This window comes from Patagioenas fasciata, chromosome 21 (genome assembly GCF_037038585.1).
Source record: "Patagioenas fasciata isolate bPatFas1 chromosome 21, bPatFas1.hap1, whole genome shotgun sequence".
Taxonomy (NCBI): Eukaryota; Metazoa; Chordata; class Aves; order Columbiformes; family Columbidae; genus Patagioenas; species Patagioenas fasciata.
In genome coordinates this window covers 3585010-3601310 of record NC_092540.1, presented here as the reverse complement: position 1 = coordinate 3601310, position 16301 = coordinate 3585010, and the positions used below count along the sequence as shown (strand labels likewise).

Sequence of the window (16301 nt, the reverse complement as noted above, 5' to 3'; positions counted from 1 at the left end):
AGAATCGGTGCAGATCGATTTACTAACCTAGCTCAAGTCAGAAAAAAACCACTATTTTGTATATGAGAACATACACATGGCTTATTTTTTGAGAATATATCAGTAGCAATGCATGGCTTCAGAAGTTGCTCTTGTCCGAGCAAGAGAGAGAAAAAGAAAGGAAAAGGGCCACTCTTGATCAGCGTCTCATGATAAAGAATAAAGAGTTCTGCGTGAATCTTCCAGTGTCAAACAGGCTGAACAGACATTGCAGAATCTATCACTGATTCGATGATTTTTGGAGGCAGAGTTATTTCAAGTGCGTAACTTCTCTGCAAGTTGGAGAAGGGAAGCTGCACCTATTCTCCTCGATTTAGCCAGAACTTGAGGCTTTACCGTGTTTGATGTATTAGTTTTAGAGAATGCAAGGTCTTTAATGTTCAGTGCTCCGAGCACACTGTAATTTTAGCTGGATTATTACAGTCGTTGACCAATGTGGGAATTATCTTCAAAGGTTTTGAGTTCCTCTTAACAAGCTTTCCCACTCCAGCAACCAAGTCAAAGGAAGCCAGGAAGGTCTGTTCTTTCAAGGAAAGTGTCGTAGGTCAAATGTGAATGTTCTGGAAACACCGTCAGCAGAAGCCCTGGAGAAAGCACAGGGATTATTTGCTAGCTCAGAAACCACCAACGCTACTACTCATAATAATAATTTGAATATCTGTGGAGTAGCTTCTCAGAAATGAGTTGTTAGCCTCAAAATCCTGGATAGAAGTCACCCTAGAGGTGTCCACCACCAGCCTCTTTGCTGAATTCGTTGGCCGGCGTGGGCTGAACTTGCACATGAATTGGAGTGAAACGGCAGCGCAGCAGAAGGAGGTTTGTGGGACTTGTCCCCGCTTGGCCTCTCCCCCAGCGCACTTTACCTTCAGGAGCTGTCACAACGAGAACCATTCCCACCAGAATTAAACGCATTTAAGCTCATTTTTTTTTTTGAAAATTGTCTGGGCACAGCCGACTGGAGAAATGAGATGGCTCAGAACTGATTAAATAATGTTTATGCAAATACAAACGTTGTCAGGGCGTTGTTTTCTTACTCTTCAAGATCCAGCTTGTCAAAGGCTTTTGGCCGAGTATCAGGTTTATTGAGCTCAACCGAGCTAGTAGGAGCTTGATTTGGGCTTGGTAATTACCAGAACCCCGCAGAGACTCTTTTCTGGTGGCATCTTCTCCCCACCTCTGACCTCGGCCATCTGTGGGGCCTCCGGACTCCCCACACGTCGATCCCACTTGTGCTTTCTCATTAGTGCTTTGCCATCCAAATCTTCTGCTTCTCACCTCCTCTTGGTCCCTAAAAGTCCCACGTTTTCCCGACACGGTGTCTGTTACGTGGTTAACAGCTACCCTGCTTTGAATTTACAGCATTTCGGTCCATCCAGCGCTCCTCGTTAGAGGACTATTGGCATTGTTAAAGGTGTGATGTTAGGAAATCGATGACAGGTACTGGGAAGACAGATGTTCCCAACGGCCTTGGGACAAACACATTCCTGCACGGAGGAATTCAGAGGCTTTCAGATAAATCGGCCGATATGAGGAATGGTTTCCAAAGATATTAAAGTGACTTTGGTGAAAGATGTTGGGTTGAATCTTAGTAGAGATACTAATAAATCCTACAAGAACACCTCTCTCAAACTGTCGTGCTTTTTACTGATCCGTGTTATTCTCCACATGGTACATTCTAGGCAGATGACTCCCAAGTTCTCAAATAGCGTGAAAAGTCATTGGTGTCATTAGTCATCAGAGGAAATATTTGCATAACTGCTCAGATTTGAGCATGTATTCGCCTGCGTTTTTATGACGCTTTCTCTGAATGTTCTTTTAAACAACAGTTCATTTGTGCGAGTGCTCCAGGAGAGCGTACGAGAGACGTTACGACTCGTGGGTGCTATTGAAGTTAATGCCGAGCCTTCGTTTGAACAAATGTTTGCAAATTCTTTTCTACAATATTTACACAGTTCTGCCCTCAGCTTCATTAGGTCGGCAGGTTCATTTCTCTGCTCCAATACCCGGCCGGCCGGCTGGAACCACCGAATATTTCCATGTGGCATTTTCAGGTGGAACCCTGGGGAAAGTCAGCACCTTGCCGATAAGAAATAGAGTGAGAAAGGATGTGTCTGGTGGCGTTGTCTCTTCTCATGGTACTTCTGCCAAGAGCAGTTTTACTCCCTTTTAAAATGCAGTTTGACGTTAGAAAACCGAGTCAACTTTTGTAGGTATATATAGATTTTATTGTACGTACAGTCCATTACCGGTCTTGCAGTGACAGCAGTGGGATGAGATGAGCGTTGAAAATGTCAAAATGACAAATGTGTTTTTGTGTGCAAGCTGGGAGGATAGAAAGCAGCTATTGCACGTGATGAACGGGTCATTATTGCGCACCCTCTGCGTCCGGACAGTTTAGGTGAATTAAATAGCAATGAGTTCTTCACCCCGCGTTGCATATGTATCAGATTTAGATATTTCTGGTACTGGCTGGAAAAACCCGAAGAGCTGCTTTTTGTCATTTTTAAATGGGTTCAGTTGCTTGCCTGAGATAGCCCCTCATAACACAGAACAGCCCAGGGCTCCAAGCTCCTCTCACCACAGTTACAAAGTCCATTGTCTCCTATGGTGTTCATGTTGGGTTTGGTTTTACCGTGCTGCGAATGAGACCAGAATATGTGCCTGATGCTCGGCTAGATGAGGATATGAAAAGGAAAAGGAGTGTTCTGAGGTTCTGGTGGTGGCCTCACCTGCGCAGCATCTGCCTTTGTGACATTCCAAATTGCCTTTCTACAAGTGGTTCTTCTGCACGTCAATCTAGTGGTGGAGTAGCGGGGTTGATCTGTTCAGTCTCCAGGTGTTTTTGCTGCTGTGAGTGGTACTTCTGGGATGTCAGGAGAATTTTATCACGCAGTTTTTCTATGAAATGAAAAACACAGATTTCAGGTGAATATTTGAATTGATCTAGAAACAGATAAATTGGAAAAGCGGAATGTAGTTCATATTATCATTTGTATCTGTCTTTTTCCTGAATACTTAGGGTTTTGGTCAATAGTGGAAACAGAAACATGTATCAGAATGTGTTTTCTGTGTTACTTTGTCCAGTTTAAACCTCTCAGTAGGAATCAGACTTCAGAATTTAGCTGGGATGGTGCTGCTTTCCAGTGGCACGGGTTTGAATCTCACGTTGTCTCTTCCCACTAAATGGTTCAGATTTAAGCTTCAGGCTTTGGCCCTTCTCTACCTTCTAAAAGCACACTTTAATCTCCTGAAAAACAGGAGCTCGATAGCTCCTGGGTGCTTTAATTAAATGAAATGAAAGATGTTTAATTTCCATAAAGAGAAGAGTTTCCAAGAGCTGCGCTGGGGAACGACCTCGGCTGGATCTTGGAGGTGGGACCACGGGGGGCTTGGGCTTCATCCCCAACGGGAGACAAAGATGCCCAGGACCTGAGCACCCTGCCCTCCTGCAAAGTCCAAGGAAGATGGAAAGAACTCATTTGATCCCCCAGCTGCTGGGGACCCCAGAGCTTCCCCAGCCCAGCTTGGGTGTCTGCCTGGCCCAGGTGATGATTTTGAGTGAAGACAGACACCTAGTGGCCAGGGAGCTGGGATTGCCTTTCCTTTTCCTTCATATTTATATCTGTTTGTTTGGTTTTAAAGGAGAGAAAAACAAGATGTTAACGCTGGTACTTGTCTACACGCTGTGTTTCCTTTGGTCCTGATTCGCCTTGAGCTTCATCGTGGGAGCACCACACTGAAAATTCCAGGCTATTTTCATAGGGATATAGATTTGCTTCTGGAAATTTGACGTATCTCAGCATCGCCGCTGAAATCAATTTGTACAGATGAACGACTTTATCTGTGCTGAGGAAGCAAGGTTAAAAAGGGCTTAAAACTGCTAAAAGAGGTGGACCCCCAAAGGATGGGGTATGTTGGGAGACAACACAGCCAACAAGGTAACACTAGACAGGGTGCTTGATGAGGATTGTCCTGATAACCCAGCAAAAAGCAAGGCAGGAAGCTTCTTGTTCAGCTCAGTTGCATCTAGATTTGTCAGAATCTAGATTTGTAGAACAGACCCCAAGATTTCTCTCTTCTCACAAGTGGAAAAATATGCTTTTCCCATTGATTCCTCTAAGCTCTGAAGTCTCAGCGCGATGATGGGATTTTCTTTTGGCAGCCAGCATAGCATCCCGGGCTGATTTCAAATTGCAAAATCACGACCACAGATCAGAATCCCCAGTAGCTTTACCCCCGTGTTGTAGGATGTTCTTCTGAGCTGGCAGCTGCTTCGAACAGTGAAATCGCCCCGATTTGGTGATGTTCACTGAGGTTGGCTTGAGGAAAGGGGCAAAATGTTAATAGGGTTAATTGAACCCGGTGTGGTGAAATCAGGGCTACAATTAAAGCATTGTGGCAGCATGAAAATTCTGAACTTAGCATGGTATCAAACCAGTTGGTAGAGCAATTCCAGAAATTGTGTTTTGTGGCTGGTGATTATTTCTTCCTGCTAATGAAACAAGCATTTTTCTTCAACGAATTGAATCACAACTAATTGAGTAGTAATCACCACAGGCCCCACGTTCAGATAAATGTTGCCTTCCTAATACTTTGTAGAAATGCAGGATCTATTAACTATCTCCAAATTAGATGTGTTGTTTTTTTAATTAGTAGGATCTTAGCAAAGCATTACAGAAAGCGTTTGTGCTGTCAGACAGAACTTTCCTGTTTGCTTAACGCTGGAAAAGGAAAATTATTTTCAATTAATTTAAGTGCAGATAGGGTTTGCAGTTTGTTTTGAAATTCCAAAAATGATGATAAGTTTCTGATAGGTGAGCAGGCCTGTCTTTGTGCAATACATCGTTTTCTTTATTGTGTCTTCAGAAGGCAACAAGTTACCCCGCTGGTACCTATTGATTCGTCTCCGGGAGCCTGAAGTGCTGGGGAACTTTTGTATTGTAAATCTGCCTTTGCTTTGCCATTCAGCAACACTACATTTCCTTCTGAAAAACGCCCTTTTCCTATAATTCTTGCAGCTCCTGAGCGTTTCCTTCAGGTAACATCACATTGCTGGCCTCGGACCACTTGCCAGCAGAGGGATGTGGCCCCTTTTGCATCAATCCGGGTCACCCCAGGACCACGGGGAGAGAAACTTGAGTTGATCTCTATGGCAACTTTAGCAAGCTCACAAGGCAGCCAAGAAACAAGGGAGTGGGGAGGGACAGGGTGGGATCAGCAGATGAGAAATAAACAAAATAATGTGCTGATGCATGGTAGAAGAATGGATTTATGGGTTATGACATTCCTAAAATATCTTTATTTAATAATGAAAACTTCATTATCCAGCCCCGTGCCAAAGTGTTGCCATGGGCCCGCTGCAACTCCCTGGAAAGATCTTTCATCTTGACAGAAGTTCTAAATTACAGCATTAGGGCTCTAACGGAGGGGAAGTTATGGCCTATTTTGCCTGTCCAGGGAAATGAGACACACATTACTATGGAGCGCGTTATTGAAATCTAATCACTGCGAATATTAAAAATGAGGGAGCAAAAAAAAAGTTCTTTTCCCTGTGAGCACTGGGGATAAATTAAGTGATAAACCTTGAGTGTTTACTGGAGTTTCATTATTTTATTAGAAAGTAATTCATCTTTATTACAGTTGAGGCCGTTACGTTTCACATCATTAAGAAAGCAACGCGTGGAGACCCTGAAGCTAATTTTCAATCCAACTATCATACATTATGTTTTCGTTTTTATCCCAGGTATTGCAACACCCTCTGCAGCTGCGTGTTCTGACCTCCAGGAATGTTTGGTCCGTGGTGTTGCAGAACCGATGGAGTAAAACTTGGGCTCCTGCTTCGGTTTCAGCCCCGATGTCCAGGTAAGAAGCCTGTTGTTCGGGTTAGAGCCACGGTCCTGGGTCTGGATGTGCAATCTCAGCTGAACTCTCCTCTTTAATGACTTTAACCCAGTGGCCAAATGACTGAGATTGCATTATAAGCGATCCAGGAACCAGAGACGTGCGGTGTGGCTGGAAAAGTCCATTTCTGGTTTAGCTGCTGGAGTTTGCTTTGCATTTGGGGTTCAGGCAGAGCCAAACCCAGGAGTTCCACACAGGTCCCAGGTGAACACGTGCTGCTCTGTATCAATCTACAGGAAAATTTCCTATATGTATATATCTCTATATTTATGGGTGTGCAGAACCACTGGAAACCAGACAAGCTTTGCCTGGTTTCCTCCAGCTCTGAGAGCTTCACTTGGTCCCTGTAGCTCATGGACAGTCGTGCTCACAAAGGTTACTCCTCCTTGAAAAGCAGAAGTAATAGAATTGCAGGGTTGGATGAACAGTTCTGTGAACGCTCGTTTTAGCTTTCAAGCTGTTTGGCTTGGTTGCTGTCCCCGTTCAAGTCCATGTGCCAAGAACATCACGGCAAAGGTGTTTACTGGCAAAAGCCTTTGCTAAAAGGGCAGGTTTTAGATAAACACTGGAACGTGTTCATAGGAAACAAATCTGGTATTTACAGTTGTAAATATCCCACAAAAATCTCAGCGTTTGAGGCTCTGGACATGCATCAGTGAGAAACTCTGATTCAGTTACTGCATCTGTATGTATATACAAGAACGTATATATAATACAAGGGACACAGCGTGGCCTGGAAACACGCAGGGCTTGTTGCTCAGCCCAATAGTTAAAACTCATTTTCCGCTACAGGCTGATGAAAAGCATCAATTCTCTTTACCAGGGTTGTTTCTGAGATGCGTTTCCTCGCCTGGGGGGTCCCCTCAGCCGCACTGCAGGCTCTGGGGTCCCTCAGGTTCACACGACGCAGGTGAAGAGCGAGGACAAGTGTAAATCCAGGGACCCCAGCAGCCGAAAGAGCCCGGAGCTGGGTGTGAGCAGAGCACCCTCTGACGCACAGCGCTGGTAGCTCAGTGATGGCCAAGCGACGACCCCATCGCCAGCATCCCCTTGTCCCTGCGCTCTGTCTGCAGCCTGGAGCAAGGGGACACCTTCGATTTGCTCTGTCAAACCAGCCCGTGCCCCTGCTATGGCTTTTATTAATGTACAGTAGGCTCAGATTGCTCGCGGAGTTTGTAATTCCATCAGCTTTGGTTTTCTGCTCTGGAGGAGTGGCTGCTGCGGTGCCAGCAAACAGATACTCGTCTTAATGAGAAAACAAAAGAATAGTGCTGTAATCAGCAGGTCATGTAGGAGTAGCATGCCAAAATGGAGAGGAAAACAGCCAAGTATCGATCTGCGGCATCTGAAAGCAAAGCGGACAAAAGTTTTCTTTGGTGGATGTGCTAATCAAAATAGTAACTTTAGGTTGAATGCGTAGGAAGAGAGGACGTTAGGCTGTTCTTACAAAGAGTGATAATGTAAAAGTAAACCCATTGGCTCTACGGCCTGTGTACACTCATGTAAATGAGCTTCAGCCAATTTAGTTAAAACTTCCCAGGTGAAACTACTTGTGTAAATGGCTTATGTAAATTTAATATAACTTAAACATATTAAGAAAAATATGAGTGCATTAAATATTATAATAGATTAGCTTTACACCTAAGCAGGCTGCTTCTTAACGTAAAATAAATGCATTTTGAGAATGTCCAGCCCTGTGTTGATGCTCACGCGAACGTGTGTGCTGTCCGGGGACATTGCCCAGGACAGGGATCACGGTTTGGGGTTGCTGCTGTTATCTTCAAGTAATACAAGTGGCAACAGGGGATCAGCCTGAGGATTATCTGCACATTTTATGCAGACCAAGAGGAAGTAATTGCTGGCAATGCCTCGCTCAGGATTTTGAAACCGATTGCAATATCACTACAATAAAATACAAACGCAGTAAAGAGAACAGACTGCTCCTGCTGTCTGGTTAATCAATGGACTGTGAAGAGACCGAGGTGATAAACTGACTATGCTCAGGGCTAATTTTATGCAATATAATATGTTCCTAGGATTAGTCTATTTAAAAATAATTTTAATTGAACTTTTTTAAATGCAAAGCCGTTCTGCACTACTCATTTTCAATCTATGCCTTAAAACAGATGAGAAGGGTGGAAACAGATCCTTATTATACATGTATAATTTAAACAATATCATCAACTGAGTATTGATTGCTGAGTAATGTGCTTATTAATTAATAGATGTCTTCATGTTAAATACGTTTCTCAGAGCTGTTCTGGGACCATTTAATAAGATAAATGGGGAGTTGTAGTACAGTATTTTGTCATTAAATGTGTAAGTCACAGCAGAAGGGACCGTGAAGCCACGTTTCGGGTGGTTGTTTGCTGGCACCAGCACACAGCGGCTGCTCCAAAGGCTGTTGGGCCGGGGCTGCTGCAGCGGTGCGACCTGGATCCCACACAGCGACTTCTGCCTCTTGGTTCTGCGTATTGAAACAACAGAAAAAAGCCCTCTCTGCTTTCTAAATCGGACCAAGCAACAGGGGAAACTGGGGAGGGCCTCGCTCTGCTGCTCTGATTTATTGAAATGCTACGTTTACAAACGCCACTCCAAAACCAGTGCAAGGCGAGAGGTGGAGTCCTGGAGATAAATGCTTGCCGTGGGTCAGTAGTTTATTCTTGCAGTAGAGAGGGTGCGAAGGAGCCAGCCGTAAAACCAGTGATGATCACGAGCCCATTGCTCCTGACCTGCGTGTCTCATAAGCTCTGAACAGCCTGTGCGTCTCCTTCCTCTCGCTGTCTATTCCCTTAGCAGCCCAGATGCTCACCAGCAATTACCCTTTATTCTATCTGCAGTCAGCCGCTGCTTTGTTATTATTGTCTTCCTGGTTTTATTTGCTCCTTGAAGGCAGGGTACAGCCCTTTGGCTGGCACCCAAATATCTGCAGTTCCTTTCTTGCGTAGATTATTTCCTGTCTCCTGTTATTCCTACGCAGGTTGTTAAAACCGCTCCTGACATTGCCTGTCTTTGGCAGGGAGAGAAACCGCCACGGCAGCATTGAGCCAAGCACCTGTTTGTTCAGAATTCCACCATCACGTTCACCAAGCTGCCGCGCTTTACATACGAAGCAGATCGCTGAAGATTATGGACGATAGCTCGCTCATCTCAAATGTACGCCGTATCCAATTTTCTTCCCTCCTTCTACTCTCTTGTGTGCTGAGCAGACTTTTTAACTGACTGTTTGATTGATGGGTATTCAAAAGGCACCTTTATGAGCCCTATAAATAATCCCTTAAAGGTTTTTCTTTTCTTCTTCCCCCCAAAGGTACCACTTAGTCAGTTCTCCAAGCCCGTGGTCCTTGGCACAGGTTTCCGCTCGCTCGCTGTTGGAGCAGCATCTGCTCTGGGCAGACCTGCAGCTCCTCTGGGGCTGTGCAGCACTTGGGTGTTCGGCCTTGCTGGCCATTGCTTTGTGTTTTGTTTCCAACAGCCTAACTTGGCTTTTTTTTCATCGGTGCTTCTTGGCGTATAATTTAGATACTTGTGTTGGAGGGGATGGGGGGAGAACAAAGACAAATTTCCTACTCTGAAACCTGTTATAAATTATAATTGAAGTGAAAACGGCACTGTGAACAGCAGGTGGGAATTCTGGTCAATAAGCTTTTTGTGTGTTTATAAAAACATACAGAGCCATTTCCAACATCCAAAACCATCCGTGTCTCTTGTTCAAGTGCCGCTTTTCGCTCAAACAAAAGCATTCATGTGTTGCCATACACGATGCATCCCAAGAACCTTCCCCAAACCTGAGGTGTCCTGTGGGTTTCCAACAGCAGCAAATGAGGAGAAACCTGCAGCAGCTCTTGTGCCGCCTCGCAGGGGGGACACAAACCCACGTTTGCAGGTCTGGGTGCTGCATCCAGGAGCAAACGTCCCTGCTCTGCTCCAGGCCACGCTCGGGGAGCTGCAAGGACGGGACTGGGATGCATGGGCATCAGATGACTCCAGTTTCCTTTTCCAACTCCAATACTGCAATTTTAGCTGACATAGTGTGAAGTTTCATGGGTTTTTTTTGATTATTGCCTGATTTGCAATGGCATCGCTTTGAGAGAAACTTCTCTCCTTGTGTTTTTATACCCACTGATTTCATTGTTTGCAAGAAAAACTGTGGGGACAACAGAAGCAGTGGAGCGCTGTCCTCTGAGCGTCGTATCTGGTCATGCGTTTTACAAGTATTTTACAACCTGTCTTCCATCATGGCTTTGATTAATACCTGGCTTTTTAAAAATATGGGCTCTTTCGGAAGAGCCACTTTGTATATCTGTTATTTGCCAGCTGACAAGGAGAACTGGATCAAACTGGGCAGGTAGGAAACAGCAAGATGAATAAGAGATGGAGCATCTATACATTAAAAGTGACATCATATATAACTACTGTTTGGGTAATTGAACAGAGATATATCCATGCTCCTGATATTAATTTATATCGGTGCTTCCTTACTCCACCCAGCCAGGGTAAACAGGCCTTTAAAATGAGCAGGAATTATTCCTACGGCCGGGTTAAAGGACTTTGCACCAGTGAGAATCAGCCTGTACATATTTAAAATAAATAGACGTGCACTTAAAAAGATAACCCCTATTATTACACAAGGATGCAGTGGGAGTACCAGGGGAATGGCTGAAGTAACAAAACTTGACACCAGTGATAATAAAAGAGGGAACGAAAGCAAAGAGATCACCCCAGTCTGCCGGGTTTCGAGTGCTTAATCAAAACTGACTTCTAGTACTGCAGCTGCAAAAGAAATGTTTCGAGCCTCCCATTAATTTCCATACAATAACCCTCTAATGGGGGAGTTGCCGGGGAGAGGAGGGCGATCAATCTGCAGTAATGACACACTAGAGACCGAGGGAAAATGCAAACTTGGAGCAATTTCATGGCAGGTGCAACCTTGGAAAGTACGGCCATTTTTCTAAGTTAATTTGTTCCCCTGATATGTTTGAAATCCATATTTGTACTTTAAAGGTCTAAAATGCAAGATGATTAAAAAACATAACCAGATTTTTGTAAGCTTTTCAGCTGTATCAGGTGATATATTAATGCCCCTCCTTGGAGCTAGGACAGCTGGATATCTTTTAGCATTTGCTGCCAAAAAAAGGACTAGGATTGTTTATTCTAGCGTTCACTTTGTGTCTTTAGCCTTCTCATTTACCTCCCTGGCCCGACGCTCATTTTTCTCCCAGCAGAATTGATCCCTAATGCTATAGGAAGTAATAATAACAATAATAATGGTAACTACCAGCAGTAATAATTATTATTCTTGTTATTGTTAGTAATAACATCGCTATATAACGATAATGACTATTACCGCTCCAAGTTTTAAAACGCTTAACTGAGTTAACTCAGTTCCAGATCCTCTTCGGGTGCCGGCATCTTTTGGACGTTTCTGAAAATTCCAGCTACAAATTGTAACAGGAACAAACATCTTAATGCAGGAACAGACACTGAGGCACAAACTTGTTTCGTTTTGGGCCTTGTGCCGAGTTGGGTAAATTTGGGAGCAGCTTTGGGGTGCAGGAGAGCATCAGCCTCTCTGGTCACCTTTCCCTAGTGCGGTCTGGTAGAAGCTGTTGGGGGAGATGTGGAATTAGAGGACAGCGAGGTTGTCACCGGCCAAGTGACAGGCGGTGGCTGGGAACTCTCTTCTTGTAGCTCCCACCATGGCGAGTGATGAGCATCCCCCTTGGTGCACTCCTGACTCCCTGCTATGCTTTTTCCCCCGTGTTTTGAGAGCTGCCGGGCTTGGGAAGAGGCACTTCCCTCGTTACCCTGCACATCCAGCTGCAGCACAACCCTCGCTCGGGAGCTGCCGGGGTGTCCAGAGCCCTGGGGTGCCCTTCACATCATCCCTTCAGCCTCTCGCATCCCTTCTCAAATCTGCACCCCCTTCCTCTTTTCACCTTGCGATTTGGGCTTCTGAAAGCCGACCTCATTTCTGCTGATCACTGCTCTTCCTTTCTCAGCACTGAAGAACTACAGCCACAGTCTTAAAAGCCGTGGATTTTCAAGCTCTGGGAAATGCGGGGGCTTTGCATGAGAATTGGGTACCTGCTCTGCTCAGATGCTTTTGTACTTTGCACTGAGTGCCCATCTGCATCTTTAGATTTGTGTCTTTGTGATGCAGCTCTTTGCAGCTAAAGTTAAGGTGTATGGTTTTTTACAGGAAAAGATGCTTATTGTTCTGCTGTGATGCTGCATTTATGTGAGGCTTATGGCACCTGGTGAAGCTTGCTGTGACTTTTCTTGTGTTCTGTTTTAGATACCATTTTAAATACATACTCTTCCCCACCCTCCCCAGCTTAAAAATTCTGGTTCAGCCACACCTACAAACTTCACTCTGGCTTAAGCATCTTGGGTTTTCTTCTGCTCCCCTACTTGGCTGCCATTAGCATCCTGAAGTAGATAAACGAAATAATTGATCGTCTAAACGAGATTGCAGGATTCGTGAAGGTTCAATTATGTCTTCCTAAGTTTGATCTCAAGTCGATGTAATGAAGTATCTGCCTGATTCTCAGTACATCATCAAAATCAATTTATTGGAATTCTCTCGCTGTCCTTCCAAAGGTGGGGACCTGTTCAAGGCAGTTCAGCTCCATACAAATCTACGTCCGCTTCTTGCATTCCTTCCCTTTTTGTCTCTGATTTCAGGCAAATCTGGAAGCCTGCAGTCTGTGTTTTGCCTCTGAGCATCCAGAGTGCAAAGCTGGATTCCAGCCACTTTTCACCGAGGAAAAGCATCGCCACGAAGGCGGCCGGGTGTGCAGCGTGACTCTCCTGGAGCTGGGTGGCAGACGGGGAATTTGGGTCTTTTCCCACAGAGGCAGCTTGTGCTTCCAGGCAGGGAAACCAGCAATAACTCCCCTAAGTCACCTCGCAGCAGTAACGTTGCTGGTTTAAAGCGGTATTTTTGTACATAGCAAGTGGTGATTTTGAGAAAACTCAGATACTCATTCTTTTCTGTAGTCAGGTCTGGAGTTTTTCCTTTGCGTAGCTCCCATTTCCTCTTCCAAGAACGACTCTATGCATAAACAAGCCCTAGATTAAACACAGGAAAATACTGTGACATTTAAAAGAGATGTAAATAGAATAACTCATTTTGCCATCTAGACAAGAGTCTCGGCTCCAACATGTACACGTGATTCTGCGGCTTGCTCGTGTCATTACTCTTCACCTCTGCTCATAAACCTCCACCTAGAAAAGAATGTAATTTAATTAGGAACGTGGAATTAGCCTATTGCGGTCACACTCGGTTAAGCCGAATCAGTTTGTAAATTCTGTTGTCGTTGAGGCTGAAAAAAAATATCTGTTATATTAGCAGCCTAATGTTAGGCGGATATTAGGAGAAGGTGGAGCCGTTCGCGGGGCCTCTGAGCGCGATGGGGAGGGTTCACCTGTTTCTAAAGACCTCGCTAAAGATCCTCACAGGGATTTTAGACATGGCAAGCTCGATGGATCAAAAGTCTTATCTGAAATGGCAACCCCTCCTTAGCTCTGTAGGCAACTTGGACGTGACTCTAGTCATGTTATCTCCTTTATTCCCTTCTGCACACACGCATCATAATTCCATTAATTTGTGCGAAAATACAGAATAGGAAGGCAATGTAATGGTCTGGGAAAAGTAAAGGGGAAGGGAGATTGACAGCAACGGCTCTCCTATGACATCCTGGTGGATGAGGGTACCAGGTGAGCAGCAGGAAAAGCACCTGTCCCTGGGTGCTGGTGACCATCCCGGCTCCTTCAGAGCCATCCAGCCCATGCGTTCCACCAAATACCAATGTTCTTAGTTCATAGAGTGTAGAAGGACACATCCATATATTCTTTTTTTGCTCCTCCATCCTCATCCACCACAACTATTTGGTTTTCTTTCAGAACCCCCCACATCTCCCTGCTTGTCCGTGGGACCAGCCCCGTGCTGCATCACTCAGAGCATCATTGCTGAAGGACCGCGAGGGTCATCCTTGCTCTTCACATGTTTCTATATTATCAAAAACAAAGGGAAATCATAAGGACACCTGTATCTTTAAAAAGCAAAAGACAAAGCCGTGTTGAAGTTCACAAATATTGTTGTAGGCAGGTGGGAGAGGAAGAGTTTAGCCTGCAAACACTTATTTGTCATCCAGTCTGACTGGTGCTTTTCAGCATGCTTTGATCCTCTTCTTCTTTTTTTTGGCCCAGGCATTAGATAATGCTTTAGAAGCCATTAGAAAAAATCGTGACAATTGAAATGCTTTGAAAAATGACAGTTTGATAGTCTAATAATAGCCCCTGCGCTGATCTGGAGAAGGTTTTCTTTGCTTTTTTGTATTAATTATGTACAGTACAATTCAAAATGTCCTTTTCTCCACAACAAATAATTTAACACTTTCATGACCCGCAGTGAAACATGTAGATGTTAATACATGCATATACAACACATATGTATATTTAAAGATGCATGTACACCATTAAGAGCTGGTAAAAGGTGCTGTGACATGGAGGGAAGAAATGGAGACGACAATAACGTCTTTGACTGTGTTGTTGGAGTAGAAGTGAGCCGAAAAGGCTGATCATGCAGAGCGCTGCTCTTAACGAGGGACACGAAGCACATCTTGGAGGGCGGGCTGGATGGGAGCTCAGATTTCATTGCGAGATCTTGTTTTTGCAAGATCTTATTTGGCAGCGATAAATGAGCAACTTTGAAGCCTCCGAAGTGATTAATTTCTCACTGGAGCTGTCTCCGAGGCTGTCACAGCCTGACAATCATGACATAAGTGTCATTTATAATGTCGCAAGTCTATTACACATAAATGTCATTACACAATTACTCCGAGGATGAGGAAAGGTTCACTGGGGGAAGAGCGTCTGATATTAAGCAAATTATATATCTTAGCGTTATTGTTCGCTTGTCCCCCCTCATACAATTATATTGTGCCTCATTTGTTCATTTTGTGCAAATTAGCAATTATTTCTTGCAGTGATACCACGAGGCAGCCCAGGTAGGGTTGGGTGTTATTAAAACTCCGGCACAACCTCGTGTGTGTTGCCGTGATTGATACCGACACGAGGATCGCGGTGCTTTGATAATTAGCCCTCTTGAAATGAGGGCTCCATACTCGGTCTCCCCCCACTTTTTTCCTGCATCTCTCTGAAAGGCACCAGCATATGGGTGAGATGATAAATCCTCCACGTGGTTTTGATAAAGACGCCTTGTTTTAATGAGGGTGACTTTTTGTGCCGCCTAACAAAAGAGCCTCTTTCTTGTTAGAAGGACAGAGGAGTTCAGCAAATTCCCCTGCGCCGCACCTCAATTATTCCTTAAAATTGGCATAAATGTAACGTTCGTTTAGTTCTAACGGGCTTTCATCCTCCTTGGCCGAGACGCAAACAAGGCTTAGACTGGGTGTAGCGATGAGATTTGAATACATTATGCATAGGAAGGTGTGGGAATGGAAAGAAGCGATATCTGGGGTACCGTGCCCGGACACGGATGGGAGCTGAACTGGTGCTTTGATTGCAGGTCACCTGGATCCAGCTCAATTTGCTGAGCTGGAAATGAACCCGCCTGTCGGGATTTAGGCAAAGACTCTGTTCTGAGGGCACTGGACATTTTTCTGCTGAGCATCCTTGTACCACCATCGGAGTTGACTTACGGACGTGTAAAAACAGAAAAAGGCCAGGAATTTCCATGGTAATCCTCTGGATTTCTACCAAGACAACGGAGATGAGAGTCAGGCCTTTTAAATTGCTCCCTTTGCCTGTTTGCTATTCTGGGAAGCTATTGTTCTCAAAGGGACATCTTTAAAGCAAAAGCTGGTAGAATAATTTATTTGCGAATAATTTATTCAGTGATTGATGGGAAAAGCTGCTGAATAAATAATTCACTGAATGCTAATGGAACATCAGAGATGGTCGAATAATGAAAATGTTTATTTGCAAATAATTTATTCAAAGAAAAATGCTGAAATGTATCAGCTCAATTATTCTCGGTGAATAATCCAGCCATTCCTACCCAGCCCACTGTGACATGTTGTACAAAGATGCTTTTTTTCCCAACAAAATGCAAACTGCAGGTAGCAAACCCGTGTTTGCTCCAAGTGAGGAACTCCGATCTGATCTCCAGCATGAGTGGGCACGGGAAGTTTGGAGAAGAAAGCCCTTAAACTTGAGCTCAAACTGAAGGTTGAGCCCTAACTCTTAACTGTGTTGGCAGGTTCATATCATGGGCTTCTTTCACCTCTTTTTTATTATTATTGCAGCAGCTTAATCATCTGAAATCCTGTATAAATCTAAGCTTCGCCTTTGTTTCTGAGCAGCAGGTGATACAGAAAGCAGCATCAGTACCA

At 44.5% G+C, this 16301-nt stretch overlaps 1 protein-coding gene across 4 annotated transcripts in view; it reads left to right on the top strand.

Moving 5' to 3' along the window:
- The window catches only part of LOC139829541 (uncharacterized), a 292141-nt gene that overhangs the window by 69107 nt on the left and 206733 nt on the right, over window positions 1–16301 (top strand). For all 4 annotated transcript variants that reach the window (XR_011742056.1, XR_011742058.1, XR_011742057.1 and 1 more), the window contains 2 exons: window positions 5783–5901; window positions 8960–9096. The gene's annotated coding sequence lies outside the window, so the exon portion shown is untranslated. The remainder of the gene's footprint in view (window positions 1–5782; window positions 5902–8959; window positions 9097–16301) is intronic.